The sequence below is a fragment of the Papio anubis genome, chromosome 17, assembly GCF_008728515.1.
Source record: "Papio anubis isolate 15944 chromosome 17, Panubis1.0, whole genome shotgun sequence".
Taxonomy (NCBI): domain Eukaryota; kingdom Metazoa; phylum Chordata; class Mammalia; order Primates; family Cercopithecidae; genus Papio; species Papio anubis.
Window position 1 is genome coordinate 39005519 of NC_044992.1, and position 24712 is coordinate 39030230.

A 24712-nucleotide genomic window follows, 5' to 3' on the forward strand; every position below is an offset into this window, starting at 1 on the left:
GTGATCTAACCACAAGGCAGCAGCGAGGCTGGGGGAGGGGTGCCCACCATTGCTGAGGCTTAAGTAGGTAAACAAAGCTGCTGGGAAGCTCCAACTGGGTGGAGCTCACAGCAGCTCAAGGAAACCTGCCTGTCTCTGTAGACTCCACCTCTGGGGACAGGGCATAGTAAACAACAACAAAAGCAGCAGAAACCTCTGCAGACGCAAACACCTCTGTCTGACAGCTTTGAAGAGAGCAGTGGATCTCCCAACACAGAGGTTGAGATCTGAGAAGGGACAGACTGCCTGCTCAAGTGGGTCCCTAACCCCTGAGTAGCCTAACTGGGAGACATCCCCCACTAGGGGCAGTCTGACACCCCACACCTCACAGGGTGGAGTACACCCCTGAGAGGAAGCTTCCAAAGCAAGAATCAGACAGGTACACTTGCTGTTCAGAAATATTCTATCTTCTGCAGTCTCTGCTGCTGATACCCAGGCAAACAGGGTCTGGAGTGGACCTCAAGCAATCTCCAACAGACCTACAGCTGAGGGTCCTGACTGTTAGAAGGAAAACTATCAAACAGGAAGGACACCTACACCAAAACCCCATCAGTACATCACCATCATCAAAGACCAGAGGCAGATAAAACCACAAAGATGGGGAAAAAGCAGGGCAGAAAAGCTGGAAATTCAAAAAATAAGAGCGCATCTCCCCCGGCAAAGGAGCGCAGCTCATCGCCAGCAACGGATCAAAGCTGGACGGAGAATGACTTTGACGAGATGAGAGAAGAAGGCTTCAGTCCATCAAATTTCTCAGAGCTAAAGGAGGAATTACGTACCCAGCGCAAAGAAACTAAAAATCTTGAAAAAAAAGTGGAAGAATTGACGGCTAGACTAATTAATGCAGAGAAGGTCATAAACGAAATGAAAGAGATGAAAACCATGACACGAGAAATACGTGACAAATGCACAAGCTTCAGTAACCGACTCGATCAACTGGAAGAAAGAGTATCAGCGATTGAGGATCAAATGAATGAAATGAAGTGAGAAGAGAAACCAAAAGAAAAAAGAAGAAAAAGAAATGAACAAAGCCTGCAAGAAGTATGGGAGTATGTAAAAAGACCAAATCTACGTCTGATTGGGGTGCCTGAAAGTGAGGGGGAAAATGGAACCAAGTTGGAAAACACTCTTCAGGATATCATCCAGGAGAACTTCCCCAACCTAGTAGGGCAGGCCAACATTCAAATCCAGGAAATACAGAGAACGCCACAAAGATACTCCTCAAGAAGAGCAACTCCAAGACGCATAATTGCCAGATTCACCAAAGTTGAAATGAAGGAAAAAGTCTTAAGGGCAGCCAGAGAAAAAGGTCGGGTTACCCACAAAGGGAAGCCCATCAGACTAACAGCAGATCTCTCGGCAGAAACTCTCCAAGCCAGAAGAGAGTGGGGGCCAATATTCAACATTCTTAAAGAAAAGAATTTTAAACCCAGAATTTCATATCCAGCCAAACTAAGTTTCATAAGTGAAGGAGAAATAAAATCCTTTACAGATAAGCAAATGCTTAGAGATTTTGTCACCACTAGGCCTGCCTTACAAGAGACCCTGAAGGAAGCACTCAACATGGAAAGGAACAACCGGTACCAGCCATTGCAAAAACATGCCAAAATGTAAAGACCATTTAGGCTAGGAAGAAACTGCATCAACTAACGAGCAAAATAACCAGTTAATATCATAATGGCAGGATCAAGTTCACACATAACAATATTAACCTTAAATGTAAATGGACTAAATGCTCCAATTAAAAGACACAGACTGGCAAACTGGATAAAGAGTCAAGACCCATCAGTCTGCTGTATTCAGGAGACCCATCTCACACGCAGAGACATACATAGGCTCAAAATAAAGGGATGGAGGAAGATTTACCAAGCAAATGGAGAACAAAAAAAAGCAGGGGTTGCAATCCTAGTCTCTGATAAAACAGACTTTAAACCATCAAAGATCAAAAGAGACAAAGAAGGCCATTACATAATGGTAAAGGGATCAATTCAACAGGAAGAGCTAACTATCCTAAATATATATGCACCCAATACAGGAGCACCCAGATTCATAAAGCAAGTCCTTAGAGACTTACAAAGAGACTTAGACTCCCATACAATAATAATGGGAGACTTCAACACTCCACTGTCAACATTAGACAGATCAACAAGACAGAAAGTTAACAAGGATATCCAGGAATTGAACTCATCTCTGCAGCAAGCAGACCTAATAGACATCTATAGAACTCTCCACCCCAAATCAACAGAATATACATTCTTCTCAGCACCACATCGCACTTACTCCAAAATTGACCACGTAATTGGAAGTAAAGCACTCCTCAGCAAATGTACAAGAACAGAAATTATAACAAACTGTCTCTCAGACCACAGTGCAATCAAACTAGAACTCAGGACTAAGAAACTCAATCAAAACCGCTCAACTACATGGAAACTGAACAACCTGCTCCTGAATGACTACTGGGTACATAACGAAATGAAGGCAGAAATAAAGATGTTCTTTGAAACCAATGAGAAAAAAGATACAACATACCAGAATCTCTGGGACACATTTAAAGCAGTGTGTAGAGGGAAATTTATAGCACTAAATGCCCACAAGAGAAAGCAGGAAAGATCAAAAATTGACACTCTAACATTGCAATTAAAAGAACTAGAGAAGCAAGAGCAAACACATTCCAAACCTAGCAGAAGGCAAGAAATAACTAAGATCAGAGCAGAACTGAAGGAGATAGAGACACAAAAAACCCTCCAAAAAATCAATGAATCCAGGAGTTGGTTTTTTGAAAAGATCAACAAAATTGACAGACCACTAGCAAGACTAATAAAGAAGAAAAGAGAGAAGAATCAAATCGACGCAATTAAAAATGATAAAGGGGATATCACCACTGACCCCACAGAAATACAAACTACCATCAGAGAATACTATAAACACCTCTACGCAAATAAACTGGAAAACCTAGAAGAAATGGATAATTTCCTGGACACTTACACTCTTCCAAGACTAAACCAGGAAGAAGTTGAATCCCTGAATAGACCAATAGCAGGCTCTGAAATTGAGGCAACAATTAATAGCCTACCAACCAAAAAAAGTCCAGGACCAGATGGATTCACAGCTGAATTCTACCAGAGGTACAAGGAGGAGTTGGTACCATTCCTTCTGAAACTATTCCAATCAATAGAAAAAGAGGGAATCCTCCCTAACTCATTTTATGAGGCCAACATCATCCTGATACCAAAGCCTGGCAGAGATACAACAAAAAAAGAGAATTTTAGACCAATATCCTTGATGAACATCGATACAAAAATCCTCAATAAAATACTGGCAAACCGGATTCAGCAACACATCAAAAAGCTTATCCACCATGATCAAGTGGGCTTCATCCCTGGGATGCAAGGCTGGTTCAACATTCGCAAATCAATAAACATAATCCAGCATATAAACAGAACCAAAGACAAGAACCACATGATTATCTCAATAGATGCAGAAAAGGCTTTTGACAAAATTCAACAGCCCTTCATGCTAAAAATGCTCAATAAATTCGGTATTGACGGAACGTACCTCAAAATCATAAGAGCTATTTATGACAAACCCACAGCCAATATCATACTGAATGGGCAAAAAGTGGAAAAATTCCCTTTGAAAACTGGCACAAGACAGGGATGCCCTCTCTCACCACTCCTATTCAACATAGTGTTGGAAGTTCTGGCTAGGGCAATTAGGCAAGAGAAAGAAATCAGGGGTATTCAGTTAGGAAAAGAAGAAGTCAAATTGTCCCTGTTTGCAGATGACATGATTGTATATTTAGAAAACCCCATTGTCTCAGCCCAAAATCTCCTTAAGCTGATAAGCAACTTCAGCAAAGTCTCAGGATACAAAATTAATGTGCAAAAATCACAAGCATTCTTACACACCAGTAACAGACAAACACAGAGCCAAATCATGAATGAACTTCCATTCACAATTGCTTCAAAGAGAATAAAATACCTAGGAATCCAACTTACAAGGGATGTAAAGGACCTCTTCAAGGAGAACTACAAGCCACTGCTCAGTGAAATAAAAGAGGACACAAACAAATGGAAGAACATACCATGCTCATGGATAGGAAGAATCAATATCGTGAAAACGGCCATACTGCCCAAGGTTATTTATAGATTCAATGCCATCCCCATCAAGCTACCAATGAGTTTCTTTACAGAATTGGAAAAAACTGCTTTAAAGTTCATATGGAACCAAAAAAGAGCCCGCATCTCCAAGACAATCCTAAGTCAAAAGAACAAAGCTGGAGGCATCACGCTACCTGACTTCAAACTATACTACAAGGCTACAGTAACCAAAACAGCATGGTACTGGTACCAAAACAGAGATATAGACCAATGGAACAGAACAGAGTCCTCAGAAATAATACTACACATCTACAGCCATCTGATCTTTGACAAACCTGAGAGAAACAAGAAAGGGGGAAAGGATTCCCTATTTAATAAATGGTGCTGGGAAAATTGGCTAGCCATAAGTAGAAAGCTGAAACTGGATCCTTTCCTTACTCCTTATACGAAAATTATTTCAAGATGGATTAGAGACTTAAATGTTAGACCTAATACCATAAAAACCCTAGAGGAAAACCTAGGTAGTACCATTCAGGACATAGGCATGGGCAAAGACTTCATGTCTAAAACACCAAAAGCAACGGCAGCAAAAGCCAAAATTGACAAATGGGATCTCATTAAACTAAAGAGCTTCTGCACAGCAAAAGAAACTACCATCAGAGTGAACAGGCAACCTACGGAATGGGAGAAAATTTTTGCAATCTACTCATTTGACAAAGGGCTAATATCCAGAACCTACAAACAACTCAAACAAATTTACAAGAAAAAAACAAACAAGCCCGTCAAAAAGTGGGCAAAGGATATGAACAGACATTTCTCAAAAGAAGACATTCATACAACCAACAGACACATGAAAAAATGCTCATCATCACTGGTCATCAGAGAAATGCAAATCAAAACCACAATGAGATACCATCTCACACCAGTTAGAATGGTGATCATTTAAAAGTCAGGAAACAACAGGTGCTGGAGAGGATGTGGAGAAATAGGAACACTTTTACACTGTTGGTGGGATTGTAAACTAGTTCAACCATTATGGAAAACAGTATGGCGATTCCTCAAGGAACTAGAACTAGATGTACCATATGACCCAGCCATCCCATTACTGGGTATATATCCAGAGGATTATAAATCATGCTGCTATAAAGACACATGCACATGTATGTTTATTGTGGCACTATTCACAATAGCAAAGACTTGGAATCAACCCAAATGTCTATCAGTGACAGACTGGATTAAGAAAATGTGGCACATATACACCATGGAATACTATGCAGCTATAAAAAAGGATGAGTTTGTGTCCTTTGTAGGAACATGGGTGCAGCTGGAAACCATAATTCTTAGCAAACTGTCACAAGAACAGAAAACCAAACACCGCATGTTCTCACTCATAGGTGGGAACTGAACAATGAGATCACTTGGACTCGGGAAGGGGAACATCACACACCGGGGCCTATCATGGGGAGGGGGGAGGGGGAAGGGATTGCATTGGGAGTTATACCTGATGTAAATGACGAGTTGATGGGTGCTGACGAGTTGATGGGTGCAGCACACCAACATGGCACAAGTATACATATGTAACAAACCTGCACGTTATGCACATGTACCCTAGAACTTAAAGTATAATAATAAAAAATATATATATATATATATATATATATATATAAAATTCACCTATATGCTATAGATAAGAGACATACTTTATATCTGGAGACATACATAGGCTAAAGTTGAAAGGATGAGAAAAGATATATTTCATGCAAATGATAATCAAAAGAGAGCAGGAGTGGCTATACTAATATTAAAAATAGGCTAATTTTTTAAAGGCTAAATAGACAAAGGGGGCATTAAATAATAATTACAGGGTCCATTCACCAAGAAGACATAATAGTTATAAATTGTTATTTGCTAAACCATAGAACTCTTAAATATATGAAGCAAACCTTGACAGAATCAAAGAAAAAAATATATAGTAACACAAAAATAGTAGGAAACTTCAATATCTCACTTTTCATAGTGGATAGAACTAGGCAGAAGATAATAAAGAAATATAAGACTTAAAAGTGCTGTAGGTAAATTAGACCTAATAAACATGTAGAGAACACCCCATGAAACAACAGCTGGTTATATATTATTCCATAGTAGCCAAAGCAATCTACAAATTCAATGCAATCTCTATCAAAATCCCCAATGGCACTTTTTACAAAAATAGAAAATTCATCTGAAAACTATAGATAATATCAAGAAACCCAAAGTAGCCAAAATAATTTTATAAAAGGACAGAGGTGGATCATTTACATTTCTTGATTTCAAAGCATATTACAAAGCTATAGTAATTAAAACAGTGTGATATACTGACATAAAATCAGACAAATAGACCAGGGGAATAGAATAGAGAACACAGAAGTAACCCCTTGCTTATATGGCTAAATTCAACAAGAGTTCCAAGACCACTCAATGGAGAAAAGGCAGTCTCTTTAACAAGTAGTATTAAGGAAAGTAGAGATCCACCTGCAAAACAATAAAGTTGGGCCACTATCTCATACCGTTTACAAAAATTAAGTCAAAATAATAGGTTAAATACCTAAATGGAAACCTTAAAATTATAAAATTCTTAGAAGAAACCAGGGTAAAATCATGACACTATATTTGGCAATGATTTCTTGGATATAACACCAATAGCACAGGAAACAAGATGAAAAAATAGACAAATGGGATTACATCAAACTTAAATACTTTTTTTGTATCAGAAAACACAATCACCAGAATATATAGACAATCTGTAGAATGCAAGAAAATATTTGCTAATCATATATCTAATAAGGGGTTAATAGCCAGAATATTATTTAAAAACTCCTACAAGTCAATACAAAATTAAACAAAACAAAAACAAACAACCTGATTAAAAAACACATAAAGGACTTGAATAGACATTTGTCTAAAAAAGACCTAAGCATATAAACAAATGCTCAACATCACTAATCACCAGAAAAACACAAATCAGAACTACCAGATATCAAAACAATCAGATATCACCTCATACCTATTAGAGTGTCTTCTATTAAAAAAAAAAAAAAAAAAAAAACCTAGGCAAATAGGAAATAGCAACTGTCAGTGAGAATGTGGAGAAATTAGAACAATTTTACACTGCTGATGGCCATGTAAAATGGTTCAACCATTGTGGAAAATAGCATGGAAGTGTGTAAAACAATTAAAAATAGAACTACCATAAGATTCAACAATTTCACTTCTGTGTATATATCTAAAAAATGAAAGGATAGTCTCAAAGAGATATTTGCACACCAGTCTTAATAGCAGCATTATTCATAATCCCCAAGATGTAGATGCAACCCGAATGTTCATCAAGAGATGAATAGATAAGCAAAATGTAATATATACATACAATAGAATATTATGCTGCTTTAAAAAGAAAGAAAACCTTTCCAGGTACTATAATGTGGGTAAACTTTTAGGACATTATGCTAAATAAAATAAGCCAGTCACACACACACAAAAACAAATATTGTATGATTCCACTTGCATGAGGTGCCTAAAGTAGTTGAATTCATAGATACTGGTGATTGTGAGGAGTTGTAGGGAGAGGTATTCATAGTTATTTAGCTTGAATAGACATCAAAGAGGGTGTCACAGCCCTTGCCTGGGGAGCCCTAGGTCTGGACCACAGCTCCTCTCTCCAAATCACTGGCAATATGGCCAGCAGGGCAGGGGGTGTGTTTCACCTGTTTCTGTTACAGCTCTTTCAGTCCTGCCATTTGTTGAGTCCTGAGCTCTTGTCCCATGTCCAGGAACAATGAGGAATTCAAGCAATGGAGGGTGAGCTAGGCAAAGAAGTACTTTATTCAGCGACAGTACAACTATCAGGAGATACAAAGTGAGTAGCTTCTTTCCACAGACAGGTTGTCTTGACAAGTGTGCATCCCTGAACAGAGAGCCGACCTGGAGTGGCTAGCTCCTATCTGCAGGCAGCTCATCCCATCAGTTGTGCAGCTCTCAGGGAAGAGGAGACCTGGAGTGGGTAGCTGCCTGAGTCTGGCTGGGTTCAAGGTTTTATGGGCTCAGAAAGGAGGAAGTGTATGCTGGTTGGTCCATGGGCAGCCATGGGTGGACCAAGAAAAGCACAATAAGTTCTCACTCTGGGCTGTGGACTCCACCTGGAACTGACAGCTCCACCTCCATGCTTTAGGTCATCCCTGGCTTTAAGGTAGGCTTCACTGGGGACCCATCTTTTTCCACCCAGGAGCCTGTCTGCCTTCTGCTGCTATCTATATGTAATCCACGGCACCCAAGCTGTTCATGTTGAGGTCCATGCCGAGCTGCCCTAACCCCCGCTCAGTTTCCCTCCCATGCTCATCAGCATCCAATTCTAGAGGGCGCTGAGGCAGCAGGGGGCTGGCATGTCAGTGCCACCCCAAGTGTGTGCACACCTGGCTGGGTGGTGACAGTGACTGAGCTCAGCCACAATTTCGCTCCGAAATTGGAACAGGTGCCGGGAGCTGGGAGAGACCAGGCAGCAGGAGCATTTCAGAAATGAGGCTGCTGCCTCGTTTCTGAGGCTGTCGGGCTAGGCGGGCTTCCCAGGCTCCTAAGAGTGCAGGAGTGCCCAGGTCCACAGCCAAGGGTGGGTGGCCGCAGCTGTGCCCCAGAGGGTGGGGCTCCCACCCCATCTAACTCAGAAAGAGGTGGGTCTCCCGCCTGTTTCTGGCTCCCACCTGCTCTGTGGAGTGCACAGCCTCGGCTTTGCCTTCACCAGTGCAGCTGGCATCTTCGCAGTAGCTATTCCAGACTGGCCACTGCTACCATCAAGGTCTGTGGATTTGTTTCACAATAACGTGAATATACTTAACATTACTAAACTGTACATTAAACAGTGATTGAAATGGTAAGTTTTATGTTTTTACCAAAAAAGAAAAAGGACAATGAAGGTCATCCAGACCTTCCCTTTAGGAAAAGGACTATATCTCACTATAAATGTGTATATCCTATATAACCCAGTTAAGATCTAGGTCCATCTGGGGCATGCACGCCTGAAGTTGATTGAAGGACTATTAACGTGCATGGGGAGGTAACAATTTCAGGTAAGTGTTTTAACAATGCCAAGGTGATGCAGAACAGTATGCTCTATCTGTTACACTTAATTTTTCAATTCTTTTCTCAAAATCATATAAGCAGAGTGTATTAAACACGACATACCCTAGAGCATTATATCTTCTCTTCCAATGCTATTGAAGTTAATTTGCCAAACATCTTGGCTTTAATTACCTCTTCAATGCCTGCTGTAGAACTTTTTGCTAAAATAAAAAATCAGGAAAATTAGGTTGTTAAAATCAGTGCTTAAAAAAAAAAATCTTTTTTTCTTACGTGAGCATAAAGGTGACTCAAGCATCCCATACGCTGTAATTTGAAAAGATTGCCCAGAAGGAATCTTCTTCTATCCCAGGCATATGCGTTTGAGAGTCTGGGCTTTTCCTTGCCTCTCTTAATCATAACTTCACTGTGTGATACTGTGCATATACAATACGCATAACGCTCCTCCGTCAGCCATTCATTCCCAGTTTCAAAGCATATGTGATGCTTAGTAGACACATTACACTTCCAATTGTAATTCAAATAAGAACAGGCTGGATATTTACTCCATCATTTCAAATCAGCAGAGACCACCAAATAATGATAGATTTTAAGAAGCATCTTCTTGAATATAGAAAACTTGGATTTTATTAAGACTGAAACATAGGGAAAAGTGAAGCCAATATTTGTTATCCTGTCCAGCCAAAGCAGCAGTTCTTGTAAGAATACAAGATTTTATATCCCAGCAAGGACTGAAATAAGAGTAAGACTGAAACTAATCATAGTGATATATTAACAAATACGGAGTTGTCATTAGAAAAGAGATATGATTCCTTCAGGAGGGGTACATTGTTTATTTGAACAAATAAAACAATACTTTGAATTTAAATATATTTCCCCCTTACAAAATGAAGGAGGCAGTGGAATATGCCCGAGGCCAGAGGGCTACAAATTTCCTAGGTTCTGTTGATATTCCTCAGCATCCTTCCACAAGGGCCTTGACCTGACTGACAGATATAGAAAGTTGTGCTCAAATTACAAGCTGTCCTGTTGCTGCAAATGAAAGGTGAGAGAAAAAAAAGGCTTTGTGGAACTCTGCCCCCAGGCTTTTGTCAAGAAGAAAAGAAAACAAATTTAGGGGACACTTCTTAGCATCTGGATGTCTTTTCATTCAAGGCATAAATTTGCATACATTTATTAAGCAAAATTTTATTGGCCTGCCAGAATGGTTGGCTTCTCCCCAGAATTGATACCACTTTTACTCTGATTCCTGCTACACATTTCTTTTATCACCATTCATCATCTTATACGCTATTGTTGTTATTTTCCTTCTAGATTTTTATCACTGGTTTATATCTTTTAAAAGCTTTTTATTCTTTTTTCAGCTTTTATTTATGTATTTATTTATTTATTTTTTGAGACGGCGTCTCGCTCTGTCGCCCAGGCTGGAGTGCAGTGGCCGGATCTCAGCTCACTGCAAGCTCCGCCTCCCGGGTTCACGCCATTCTCCTGACTCAGCCTCCCGAGTAGCTGGGACTACAGGTGCCCGCCACCTCGCCTGGCTAGTTTTTTGTATTTTTTAGTAGAGACGGGGTTTCACCGTGTTAGCCAGCATGGTCTCGATCTCCTGACCTCGTGATCCGCCCATCTCGGCCTCCCAAAATGCTGGGATTACAGGCTTGAGCCACCGTGCCCGGCCTCTTTTTTCAGTTTTAAAAACTTTTTTCTAATGCTAGATTATCCTTTTTTGGTGTTCCTGTTTATTTCATCTATTGTTGTCTTCTAATTATGATATTAAAACACACTTTAGCTTCCTTTTAAATAATTCATCTAATTATTAAAATCACCACATTCCAAATATTTTATTATTTTTTCTTAGCTGTTAATTTTGTCCCATTTTTCATTAATTCTAATCTATTTAACTGTCTGTGCTTTTTAAATTAATTTTTGTGCCATTTTGCTCTTAATTTTTTAATTTTATGACTTGGCCACATGATTGGTAGCCTGTAAGAATCCTTGTCATTAAGAGGATATTTTAGGGATCATTTTCTACTCATGTATATCTAAAACCACCACACTGGCTTCCTCTAATGAACCTCTCACCTATTCCAAGATTAATTCTTCCAAAAACCTTATTTATACAATTTTGGAGATACTCTGGCTAACTCTGCATAGGCAAAACAAAAAATTCTTGCTATTTTTTCTTTGCAACAGTCTCATTCTGTCACCCAGGCGGGAGTGCAGTGGCACAATATCAGCTCACTATAACCGCCACCTTCCAGGTTCAGGTGATTCTCATGTCTCAGCTTCCTGAGTGGCTGGGATTACAGGCTCCCACCACCATTCCCAGCTAATTTTTTTTTTGTATTTTTAGTAGAGACGGGGTTTCACCACGCCGGCTTGGCTGGTCTTGATTCTTGTATATTTTAATTCTCAATTTCAATGTCACTTCCTCTGAGAATTCTTTAACTTCCCTAGTTGCCTACAGTATGTACTTCCATAACCCTTTGGTATGTCCACTAGTTTGACATGTACTATATTAAAACCGTATCAGTCTTTCTTAGTGTTGCACACACTTCAATTAACATAGTGTTAGTTCATAAGAGATGCTCAGTAATTGTTGAATGAATGAATGAAGTGGACACAGCTAATTAATTAGGATGGTGTTGTTTCTTTTCAAATTATGATTTTCAGTTGTTATTTAAGAACCTCCGTATTTCTGATGTCGGTCATCATTAGTCCCTTTGGTAAAATGAATAAAAATGCCTGTTATGAATTTGAAGAGAGGCTTCTGGTGAGCAGACAGTTCTTGGGAAATACACGTGCTCTATACAAGGTTCAATGATCTCAACTTGACACATCAGGTTAACCTATTCTTGTGGAGACAGTAGTTTCAGGAGATGCTCTGCCTTGTAAACAAACAAGCTATGTAAAAATATTTTAAAAAGCAAAAGGTTTTCTTTCTTAAAATTATTAGACTTGAAAATGATACATTTGAATGTTCTCTCAATTAATACTATCCCTCCACTGAACTGTAAATTGATTATTTTAATTTAATTTATTTTTTATTCATAGTTAGGAAATCTGATTAACTTCCTGATTAAGTTCAATGTTATATGATGAAGAAATAATAGGATTTTAGAGCATTAATCTTCTCATATTCATGATTTTAGATGGCGTCTCTCTAGTTACCAGGAAATGTATTGCTTAATGGCAACATGTGGATTGTACATTTTTACTATTTTTAATCTCAGAAGAAATTTTGCTATGATTCCTACCCTAACATTGATTTTTCCCTCTTTCTGGCTCTTATTTGATTCCTTGGAATGCTGTACAGCATTTGTGTTGACATTTGCATTATTTGGTCAAAGTATGCATTGTTTCCTGATGCAGAGTGTACACTATTTTACTAAAATGCAGAAATTATTGTATTTCTCCCCTATCCAAAATAAAGCTATTTAAAAATTTATCTAAAATATATTTCAATTTATTTATTGATTAACATTAAGTGTTTGCTTTTCAGGTAAATATCCTACACAAGAAGCAAACAGATTTTCGTCTTTACTGATAGACAATTGATAATTTCTTTTAATACTGAAGATATGTTACAAATAACATAATATTCCTTGCAGCTTTTAAAGATTTTTTTACTCTAGTACTTAACTTTCTTATTCCTGAACTCAGTAAACAAGAGTGATTTAAAAGACGAACTACATGTAGAATAGAAGTTATCTAAAATCCTACCATAAAGAGTAATAACATATTATTAACTTTAGCACATTTTTTTCCTTTATTAGTTAGCATATTTTAATATGAGTATGCAAACATTTTGAGAACATACTGTGTATTGTGAATATTTCTCCATACTATTAAAAAGTATTTATGAATATTTTTTATTTTCAGGCATATTATAAACTATAATCATTTCCTTTAATATTTTCAATGTTTGTCATTAAAAATAATTCATTAGTGAACATCATTGTAACAAAATAATATGTCCCTGTTTCTGATTTTCTTGTGATATATTTTTAAAAGAAGAATTACTGCTTCTAGGTATATGAGCTTTTTAATGAAAATTGTTACCTGTCAGCATGCACCAATGGACACTCTCACCAGCAATGTACTTGAATGCTAGTCTGTGCACCCTCAAAGCTATTATTCTTTAAAAATCAAGCAACTTCAAGGCAAATGATTATATCCTATAATTATTTTTATTTTTATTTATTTATTATTATTATTATTATTATTTTTGAGACGGAGTCTCACTCTGTTGCCCAGGCTGGAGTGCAGTTGCGCGATCTCAGCTCATTGCAAGCTCTGCCTCCCACGTTCAGGCCATTCTCCTGCCTCAGCCTCCCGAGTAGCTGGGACTACAGGCGCCCGCCACCACGCCCGGCTAATTTTTTTTATTTTTTATTTTTTTCGTATTTTTAGTAGAGACAGGGTTTCACCGGTGTTAGCCAGGATGGTCTGGATCTTCTGACCTCGTGATCTGCCTGCCTTGGCCTCCCAAAATGCTGGGATTACAGGCGTGAGCCATCATGCCCAGCCTGATTACACCTTATTCTAATCTGCATTTCCTTGATAACTGTGACCATGAACATTTTTTCATGAGTTTATCAGACATTTACCTCTCTCTTTCAGTGAATTGTACCAGGGTGCTCCTTGAATAAAACTTTCATGTCCTCTGGCAATTTCTTCAATATCCTTCTTTTGATTCAGGGGAAAATAAAACCCAGAGCCTTTCATATTAACATGGAACAGAACTTCACTAGTCTATGTGTACTTCCCAGAAGCACCATCATCATGGAGGTGTTTAATCATTCCTTTTTGATAGAATTATTAGAACAGTATGTTCTATGATATTTTACCAAGGAACATTTGTTTCAAGAGAAGCTTTTAGGTGTTCTGTTGAAAAGAAGGTACTCTAGTCAGATAAATTAGAAAACAGTTGGCCGGGAGTGGTGGCTCACATAATCCCAGCACTTTGGGAAGCCAAGGCAGGTGGACTACAAGGTCAGAAGTTCAAGACCAGACTGGTCAAGATGGTGAAACCCCGTCTCTACTAAAAATGTAAAAACGCAAAAAAAATTAGCTGGGTGCATGGCAGGCACCTGTAATGCCAGCTACTTGGGAGGCTTAGGCAGGAGAATTGCTTGAACCCAGGGGGTGGAGGTTGCAGTGAGCCAAGATCGTGTCACTGCACTCCAGCCTGTGCAACAGAGTGAGACTCTGTCTCAAAAACAAGCAAACAAACAAACAACAACAAGGAAACAGTTGCATACAATTTAGTAAGTTTCCCACTATGGCATTTTTAAGAGTCTTTAGAAATAAATAAAAAATTATCTTTACAATTTTTTTCTGATCGTACATATTATGAATAATTATGTCAGTAAATCCAAATAATATGTAAAATGGAAAGATGCCAACAAAAGCCACCTGAAATCTCATTATGCGAAGATGGCACCATTATCCTTTTGATATCCTTTTTTGTATACATGCATGTTTTAGAAGATCGGAATAATAAAATAACTTGAAGTTGTTACATAACTGCTCAAATGTCTCCACGGTTTTTGATGCCACACAGGTTAAAAATCAATGTCTTTTTCATGTCTAGTAGGGATATGCGTGATGTGGTCTTTTGTCTCTATTCATCTTCCTCTCTAGCAGTTTCTCCCACACTCCAATCTAACACTGCTGTCGTTCTTGCTGTTTCCACCTTGGGGCTTCTCTACGTTGTACTTCTGAATTCCGGTCCACTCTTTTCCTGGATAATTGTCTTGGCTGCTTGCATCCTCACTTCACTCAGACCACTGGTCATATGGTATCTTAATACAGGGGGTTTCCCTGACTCTCCTATCTAAATTAGTACCCCCCCCCACACTTCATCTTTCTCTATTCCTTTAACTGACATCATTTTTCTTTATAGCAATTATAACTGCTTGATATATTGCATAATTATTTATTGTCGTGTAACCCAGGAAAGCACAGAACTTGTGTTATTTACTGCTCTATTCTTGTCAGTTTGAGCAGCTCCTGGTGACATGCATGACCTCAATGTTTGTTGAATATGTTGGGAATTAATGACTAAATTTTTCATAGTGGGAGGTAAATATCTTTCTGATACCATTGTCTGTTGTTTATGGATTTTGTCTATGATTTCTCTAAGTGTACTGTTTTAATTACAAAGGTCCTCTCATTTCCTAGGTTGTAAATAGAGCCTACTAAATTTTCTTAATTTTGGGGGGTGTTAGATTTTATGTTTTTAATCCATCTTAATTCTTTTTTCAGATGGTATCATATGAATCCAACTTTGTTGTCTTTCTGCTGGATAGCCAATGATATAAGCTCCATATTGAGTGAATCATTTTCTCGATTAGTTTTTAGTACTTTCTATTCTCATAAGTTAAAATCCATAAAAATTGACACCTATTTTTGCTAATCTTTTCTGTTTCACTGATTTATTGGTCTACGCTTATTCTAATGCCATTCTGTTTTAATTTATTTGTTATTTGTCCCCTTGTCTTTGTTTTCATAATATCCTTGGCTATTTTATACACAGTCTTAAATATGAGTTTTAATACTATTTTTTACATTTCAAAACATTCTCTTGAAATTATATTTAAAATTTTATTAAATATATGTATTAATTATGGAAAATTTATATTTTTATGTTATTAAGTCTAACTATCCAAGAATAGGTGACTGTTGTTTTCCATTCATCAAGAAAATTTTATAATTTTCTCTATATAGCTCAGTGCTTTTCTCGTTATTTTAAGATACTTATAATTGGCATACAAATAAGATCTATTAATTTGTGTGTATTTTCTTTAACTACTTTTTCAAATTATCTTAGTTGTTATATTTTTTAACAAAGAGCCTTTCTGTACAATAATTTCATTAGCAAAATGATATTTTAATATTTACCAAAGTTTATAAAGTTCAACTCAGTGGATTTACTAAAAGCTCTAAAATAATATAGAATAACAGCAAAGTAAATGACATCCCTAATTTGTTACTTTTTTTGGAAATGACTTTATGCTTTTCCTTGATTTTTGGTAAATAGTCTTATTCATATTTAAGATATTTCCTTCAATTCCCAATGTATTTAGAGTCCTTATTAACATACTCTTGAATTTTATTTTGTCTTTCACCATTTATTAAGATAATATAATTCTCCTATATAACTATTATTATGAATTTTAATATAATGAATGACGTATTTTTGAAAATAAAATTTTTGCATTATTTTTAATAAACTGCTTTATTATATTTGCTAACATCTTATTTTAAATTGTTTTATTTTTACTCCTGATGTTACCTGTGGCAGGAATTCAAGTTACCCTGAGTTACCAGCACCATAACCATACGGGTCTGCAGCAACTTCAATCTTTGCCTCCTCAGAAGAGAGAATTCCACTGAGCAGCATAAAGCAGACAAAGAGACAGAGGCAAATTTCAGAGCAGGAGTGAAAGTTTTCTAAAAAGCTTTAGAACAATGAGAAAAACAAAGAAAGCAAAGAAGGAAAGTACAACTTGGAAGAGGGCTAAGCCAGCAACTTGAGAGACCAAGTGCGCAACTTGACTTCTTGACTTGGGGTTTTATACTTTGGCATACTACTAGGATCTTGCATTACTTCTCCCCACTCTTCAAATCTTATTGGGAAGCTGCTGATCAGTTTTGGGTGTTTTCTATCTATTAGGAGACTGCCTTTTTCTGGCGCTGGCTGTGACCAATTACTTTAGAGAAACAGTTAACAACCGCCTGACCATCACACCTGATGGTTGCCCAACACTCTTGGTGTGTTGGAGGAGAGCCTTCTTCTGCCCTGCTAATACCTGACTGGATACCTAGTGTAACACTGACAGTCTCAATATTTTGGTAAGGAATTTCAGATCATTCACATCTAGTACAACGACTGATAAACTTGACATTTATATCTTCCATTTTGTTTCTCATTAATTATGTTTCTTTTGTCATTCATTCCTTATTTTTGTTCATGTGATTAAGTTATTTTTAAACTACTAAAAATTACCACTAATTTTTCTCTTCCACTAGTACCTACGTTCTTTTGAATTGTCAGATGTTTTTATATATTATGACACTCTATTACTCTACCGCTTCCCCTCATCAAGGCTCAAGTGAGAAAATAAACCATGAATCTATTTTATGTAGTGAATTAACTTAACTAGAATGTGCATCTAGAATGACATTAGCTATTTGTCATCCTTGGAATAATTTTTTTAAAATACTCAAATAATTTTTGCAGGCTTGATATCTCTCAGAATGTCAGTTGTGGAAGGATGCTGTATAAGACTAAAATTTGGGAATATGTAAATCACCCCTCTCTTCTTACCCCTTTAATTTTATCCTCTTTGTTGTGTGATACATTAATTTACCAGTGACAGGCCCATATCTATTTATTTTACTGTAGTAGGTGAGTGATACCTTGACAAGGGATACAATTCTTAGCTTGAAGTAGTTTTTCCTCAGTAACTTACAGCTGTTATCTGACCATCCTCTCAATTCTAGCATATTTCTTATCTTAATCCAAATATTTTGTCTTTCTTATTTTAAAAATGCTTTTATTTGAAAATAAATAATATTTCCTTTTATTTTAGTAGTCCACAAGCTTTGCTACGTTATTCGTAGCTATATATCTTTTCTCATCAATGTTGCCTAAAATTTCAAGTCTCATTAATTAAGATCCAAATTTTTGTTTTAATCTTAGGAATTTTTTTATTTGATTATTAAATATATTGCCCGTGATTCTTTTTCTCTACCTGGCATTACTTTCGTTTGCATATGACATCAATAAATAAGCCTTACAAGATTTTTCTTATTCCTTATTTTCCTTCCTTCCTTCCCTCCCTCCCCCACTCCTTCTCTCCCTCCCTTGCTTCCTTCCCTCAATCCCTCCTTTCCCTTTCTTTTTGCTCTCTCTCTCTATTACTTTTGCTTGCCTTTCTGCCTTTTTTCCATCCTGACTATGCAAATTGATGTATTCTTTGCAGGCCATTAATATTCGTTGCAGCGATGACCACTGAATTAGTCCATTCTCACACTGCTAACAAAGATGGACCCAAGACTGGGTAATTTATAAAGGAAAGAGGTTTAATTGACTCACAGTTCTCTGTGGCTGGGGAGGCCTCAGGAAACTTACAATCATGGTGGAAGGAGAAGCAAACACATTTTTCTTCACATGGCAGCAGGAAAGAGGAGTCCTGAGCAAAAGGGGGAAAACCTCTTATAAAACCACCAGATCTTATGAGAACTCACTCACTATCACAAGAACAGCATGAGGGTAATAGCCCTCATGATTCAATTACGTATCACTGGGTCCCTCCCATGACATGTGGGGATTATGGGAACTGCAAGATGAAATTTGGGTGGGGACACAGTCAAACCATATCATTCCGCTCCTGGCCCCTCCCAAGTTTTATGTCTTCATATTTCAAAACAGAGTCATGTCCTTCCTACAGTCCTGCAAAGTCTTAACTCTTTTCAACATTAACTCAAAAGTCCACAGTCCAAAGTCTCATCTGAGACAAGGCAAGTCCCTTCCACCTATGAGCCTGTAAAATCAAAAACAAGTTAGTTACTTCCTAGATACAATGGGAGTACAGACATTGGATAAATACACCTATCCCAAATGGAAGAAATTGGCCAAAATAAAGGGGTTGCAGGCCTCATGCAAGTCCTAAATCCAATCAGGCAGTCATTAAACCTTAAAGTACCAAAATGATCTTGCTTGATTCCATGTCTCACATCCAGGTTGTGCTGATGCAAGTGGTGGGCTCCCACAGCCTCGAGCAGCTCCACTCCTGTGGTTTTCCATGGTACAAGTCCCCCCCGCTTCTGGCTGTTTTCATGGCTGGCATTAAGTGTGTGTGACTTTTCCATCTGCATGGCATGGTGCAAGCTGTAAGTGGATCTACCATTCTGGGGTCTGGAGGATGGTTGCCTTCTTCTCACAGCTCCACTAGGCAACATTCAAGTGAGGACTCTGTATGGCGCTCTGTCCCCACATTTTCCTTCTGCAATGCACTAGCAGATGTTTTCCATGAGGGCTCTGCCCCTTCAGCAGATATCTAGGCATTTTCATTCATCCTCTAAAATCTAGACAGAGGTTCCCAAACCTCAATTCTTGTCTTCTGCACACCCACAGGACCTGTACCACATGGAAGGTGGCAAGGCTTGGGGCTTACACCTTCTGATGCAACAGTCTGAACTGTACCTTGACCCCTTTTAGTTACAGCTGGAGCTGAAGCAGCTGGGATACAGGCAACCATGTCCCAAGGCTGTGTAGAGCAGGGAAGACTTGGCTCCACTCAGGAAACCATTTTTCCCTCTTAGACCTCTGGGTCTGTGATGGGAGGGGCTGCCATGAAGGTCTCTGACATGCCCTGGAGACATTTTCCCCAGTGTCTTGGCATTCACATTTGGCTTCTCATTACTTATGTAGATTTCTGCAGCTGGTTTTAATTTCTCCTAAGACAATGGGTTTTTCTTTTCTATCACATTATCAGGCTGCAAATTTTCCCAACTTATATGTCATCTTTCATCTTGAATGCTTTGCTGATTAGAAATTTCTTTCACCAGATACCTTAAATCATCTCTCTCAAGTTTAAGGTTCCACAGATCTCTAGGGCAGGGGCAAAAATCCACCAGTCTCTTTGCATAGCAAGAGTCATCTTTACTCCGGTTCCCTATAAGTTCCTCATCTCCAGCTGGGACCACCTTAGCCTGGACTTCATTGTCCATATCACTATCCACATTTTGGACAAAGCCAGTCAACAAGTCTCTAGGAAGTTCTAACATTTCCCACATCTTCCTGTCTTCTGAGCCCTTCAAGTCTCTAGGAAGTTCCAAATTTTCCTGTCTTCTTCTGAACCCTCCAAACTGTTCCAACCTCTACCTGTTACCCAGTTCCAAGTCATTTCCACATTTTTGGGTATCTTTACAGCAACACCCTACTCTCTGTGGTACCAATTTACTGTATTAGTTCGTTCTCTCACTGCTATAAAGAACTGCTCGGGACTGAGTATTTTATAAAGGAAAGAAGTTTAACTGACTTATTGTTTCACAGGGCTGGGGAGGCCTCAGGAAGTATACAATCATGGTGGAAGGGGAAACAAGCATGTCCTTCTTCACATGGTGGCAGGAGAGAGAAATGCGGAGCAAAGGGATAAAAGCCCCTTATAAAACCATCAGATCTTGTGAGAACTCACTCACTATCATGAGAATAACATGAGGGTAACCACCCCCATGATTCAATTACCTCCCATCAGGTCTCTCCCATGACATGTGGGGATTATGGGAACTACAATTAAAGCTGAGGTTTGGGTGGGGACACAGCCAAACCATATCAACCACCCTCTCTTTTACCTCATCTAAGTCTATTACTTTTTATTAGTAGTAGTAGTATTGAGACAGAATCTTGTTTTGTTGCCCAGACTGGAGTGCAGTGGTGTGATTGCAGCTCACTGCAACCTCCACCTTCTGGGTTCAAGTGATTCTCGTGCCTCAGTCTCCTGAGTAATTGGGATTCAAGGCATGTGCGACCACACCCAGCTAATTTTTTGTATTTTTAGTAGAGGCAGGGTTTTGCTATGTTGACCAGGCTCGTCTCAAATTCTTGGTCTCCTGTGATCCACCTGCCTTGGCCTCCCAAAGTGCTGGGATTATAGGCATGATACACTGTGTCTGACCTAAGGTTATTTCATTTTTGTTCTATCAAATATGTTATGCTATCATCTTTTTGAGTGCTCTTGTTACTTTTTTTTATTCATATGTTTACATATCAACCTCAACATCTCTGTGTTTTCAAGATCCTTTTTGTTCTGAGTGTTTTACTTGTTCTTCCTTCAGATTTATGAAATCCATGTATGCATTTCTATAGTTTTTTGTCTACCAATTGATGAACAGGTACTAATTTATCTTAAAAGCGGCAATCTCACAAGCATTGGTTGTTGCAGCAGCTGCTGTGTCTGTGGAATGGCTAATTGAAATTGGTTAAATCCCTGTTAGTGTCTAGACAAAGCCTCAACAATAGCAGTCATAGGAACACTCTCTGACAGTTCCTTTCAGCCACAAAGGTTGGCACTTGCCAAGCTATGATATTTAGAGTTACGGAAGACTTGGTTCACTAGTGTAGCTTCCCTTTTCCACCTCCCATATAACCCTTCTCATTACCCAGGACAAAAATAAGACCTACCATTGCCCTTGTTTTTCACGGTATCATAGGAGTTATTAGAAATTATATTAGGCAGATAAGGAGGATAAGGGGTCCTTGGTAAGGTTTTCTTCTTTTAAAGCAGCTCCAGAAACGTTTTTGGTCTAGCAGAAAATTGGCTTGAAGGGTCTGGCTGTCAAGCTTTGATATGCAAATAACGGCCATCAGAAACTGGATCCATCTAATATGGCTATTTCCACCCTGTTCTCCTTGTCACCCTGTGTGCTAACCATCATGGTCACCCCCAGATAACCTCATGTGTGCAGGACATCATGGCGCCCTTCATTTGCATATTAAAAGGCTAGGGTGGGAGGGTGAGTTTTTTCACTGGCTACATAAATGACATACATGGTCAGACCAATCCACTGGACCCTATGCAAATCAGACACTGCCTCCTCTAGCCTCCTAATATAACCTACTATTTTCCACAACACTTGGGGTTTCCTATCTTGGCTTGGAGGCCCCCTCCCTCTGTCTCTCTATGGGGGAGCTTGTTCCTTCTTTCTTGCCTATTAAACTCTTGTCTCCTTAAAGCCACTCCACGTTTGTCTGCGTCATTTCATCGAAATTGGCAAGAGTGAGGCAAAGGACCCTGGTGTTCCTCCAGTCATCAGAGCCATATTAATGGTCCCATATCTCTTTATGAAACCTATAATGATCCTTTTATTAGGACTCCCTGCTGGTAGGTCCAAGATTCTTGAATGATACAGAGAATAGTGTTGAACAATTTCACTCCATCTGAGGCTTTCAACAGATCCACACTCACAAAATTATATTCAACTTTCAGTACCAATAGCTGCATACCACAGGGAAAGTCAATGATAAAAAGAATTTATGAATCCACAGTTGGGATAAAGTTTATACTGGAGCACAAAAAAAAGGATGTTTTCTCAGCACCAGGTTCCCAGTGAATGAAAAGACTACACTATGTTCCTAACTTAATTCAGGGGAAAAGAAAAAAAAAAAAAAAATCCTCCTTTTCTCTCTCTCTCCCTCTCATTTGTGAAGCATCTGTTAACATTGTGTAGAAGTTGTCGTTTGTAGCAGTCAGGAAATCCCAGGTTACAGAACACTTCATTACCTTGGAGTCCTTGTGAAAACACAAAATAATGGTATATAACTAAAAATGATTTAGAAGAACTACTCAGAAGATATGTTAACTGGCTTCCATTTGTCACATTGATAACGTTTACTCATTTGAAAGCAATGCCTGCATTGAGACATTTTCTTGACTTCTGCCTTTTTCAAGGACTTTAAAAAAAATCTTTTAAAAAAATAAATATAAATATTATTGCTATTTTGACAATTTTCAAGATACATCATTATAAAGGTTTTGTAAATGATTCTTTAAAAAATGTTTCATTTCCATGGCAAACTGCTTCAGCACGAACATTTTCTTAATAATATTCAAACAAATCTTATTAAATAAGTGTTATGGGTGAGACTAGAGATATGATTAATCCTGGGGCAAAATTCCTCTCAATCTGTGAATCTGTGAAATCAAAACTAATCCGCTTTGTAAAACACAATGCTGGGAAAGACATAGGATAGATATTGTCATCCCCAAAGGGAGAAATTGGAAGAAAAACTGGGGTTATGTGTATCAAGAAAGTCTGAAATCTACCAGGGAAAATTTGATTAGATTGTTTTTTCTTGTTGAAGCAATAAAAATGGAAATACATTTATTAAATCCTGATCCTTGAATGCTTCTTTTAAAATTCTTTATTACGTTTATTTATTATTTTATTGTGGTAAGAGCACATTTTGGTAACATGAGATCTAGCCCCTTCACAAATATTTACGTATGCAATGCATTATTGTCATCTGTAGGTACAATGCTATACAGCAAATCTCTACAGCTTATTCATCTTGTTTGAAAGTTTATGCCTGTTGATAAGTAACTGCCAAATTTGCCCCTCCTCCCAGTCCTTGGTATCCACCCTTCCACTCTATGATTTTATGCAATTGAGTATTTCAGATGCCTTATATAAGTAGAATCATGCAGTATTTGTTCTTGTGTAACTGGCTTGTTTTACATCAGATGTCCATGTTGTTGCATATTGCAAGATTTCCTTTTGTTAAAAGGCTGAATAATAGTCCATTGTATGTTTATTCTACACTTTGCTTATCCATTCATTAATTGATGGACATTTGGGTTGCATCCATCTCCTGGCTACTGTGAACAGTGCTGCAAATAAACAGGGGGAGTAGTAGTAGTAGGTATCTCATCAAGATCCTGATTTCAATTCTTTTGGATAACTACCCAGAAGTGGATTGGTAGATTATATGATAGCTATATTTTTAATCTTTTGAGTAACTTCCATACATGTTTTCTACAATGGATACAGCATTTTGATTCTTAGTGTACAAGGGTTCCAATTTCTCCAGATTCTTGCCAACACTTGTCATTTTTCTTGTTATTTTATAATAGTCATCCTTACAGGCATGTGTTGATGTCTCTTTATGGTTTTGATGAGCATTTTCCTGATGCTTAGTGATGTTTTTACAGAAATAGAAAAAAATTCTCTAATTTATATAAAACAGTTATATTTTAAGACTTAGAATTAGCCTCTTTGGCTGGATGCTGTATTCTCTTGGTCCAAAATGGTGGTGGTCCCTTCCTCTGAAACTGAAGAGGAGGGAACTCTGAGTTCTATGCCTGCAAACTCAGTTTCTGATGGCGGCAACACCCCACCAGCCTCTAAACCGCTTTCAGCATCATTCTTCCCTTTTCTTGGCAGAGAAGACATGTTTACAGGTAAATACCTCTATCAGCCATTAACTGCTTCTAGAATCCCAGAAGTCTGACAGTTGTCCTTCATTTTATTCTATCTCTGTCTCTTTAATTCCAGCATGTCTGCTGGGATGGCTGATTAGATCCGTAAGTCACACTTTAATCTATAAGAGGTTCTGACAGTTGTCCAGCCATACCCTTCGTGTTCTCTCCAGAGCACACTTTCTCATTTCTTTGCAATATGGATAGGCTGAAAAATTTTATATGTCCTTAAACTATGGTTCCTTTTTGCATAACAATTTCTTCTTCAATTTATCTCTTTCACAGTTTACTAAAGGCAACAAAGAGAAATAAGACTTCACTTTAACACTTTGCTTAGTAGTCTTCTCAACTAAATGTCAAAGTTTATCATTTACAAGTTCTACTTTTCACCCAACAAAACACAATTTATGCAAGTTCGTTGTCACTTTATAACAAAAATCACCTTTCCTCCAATTTCCAATAAAATATTCTTCATTT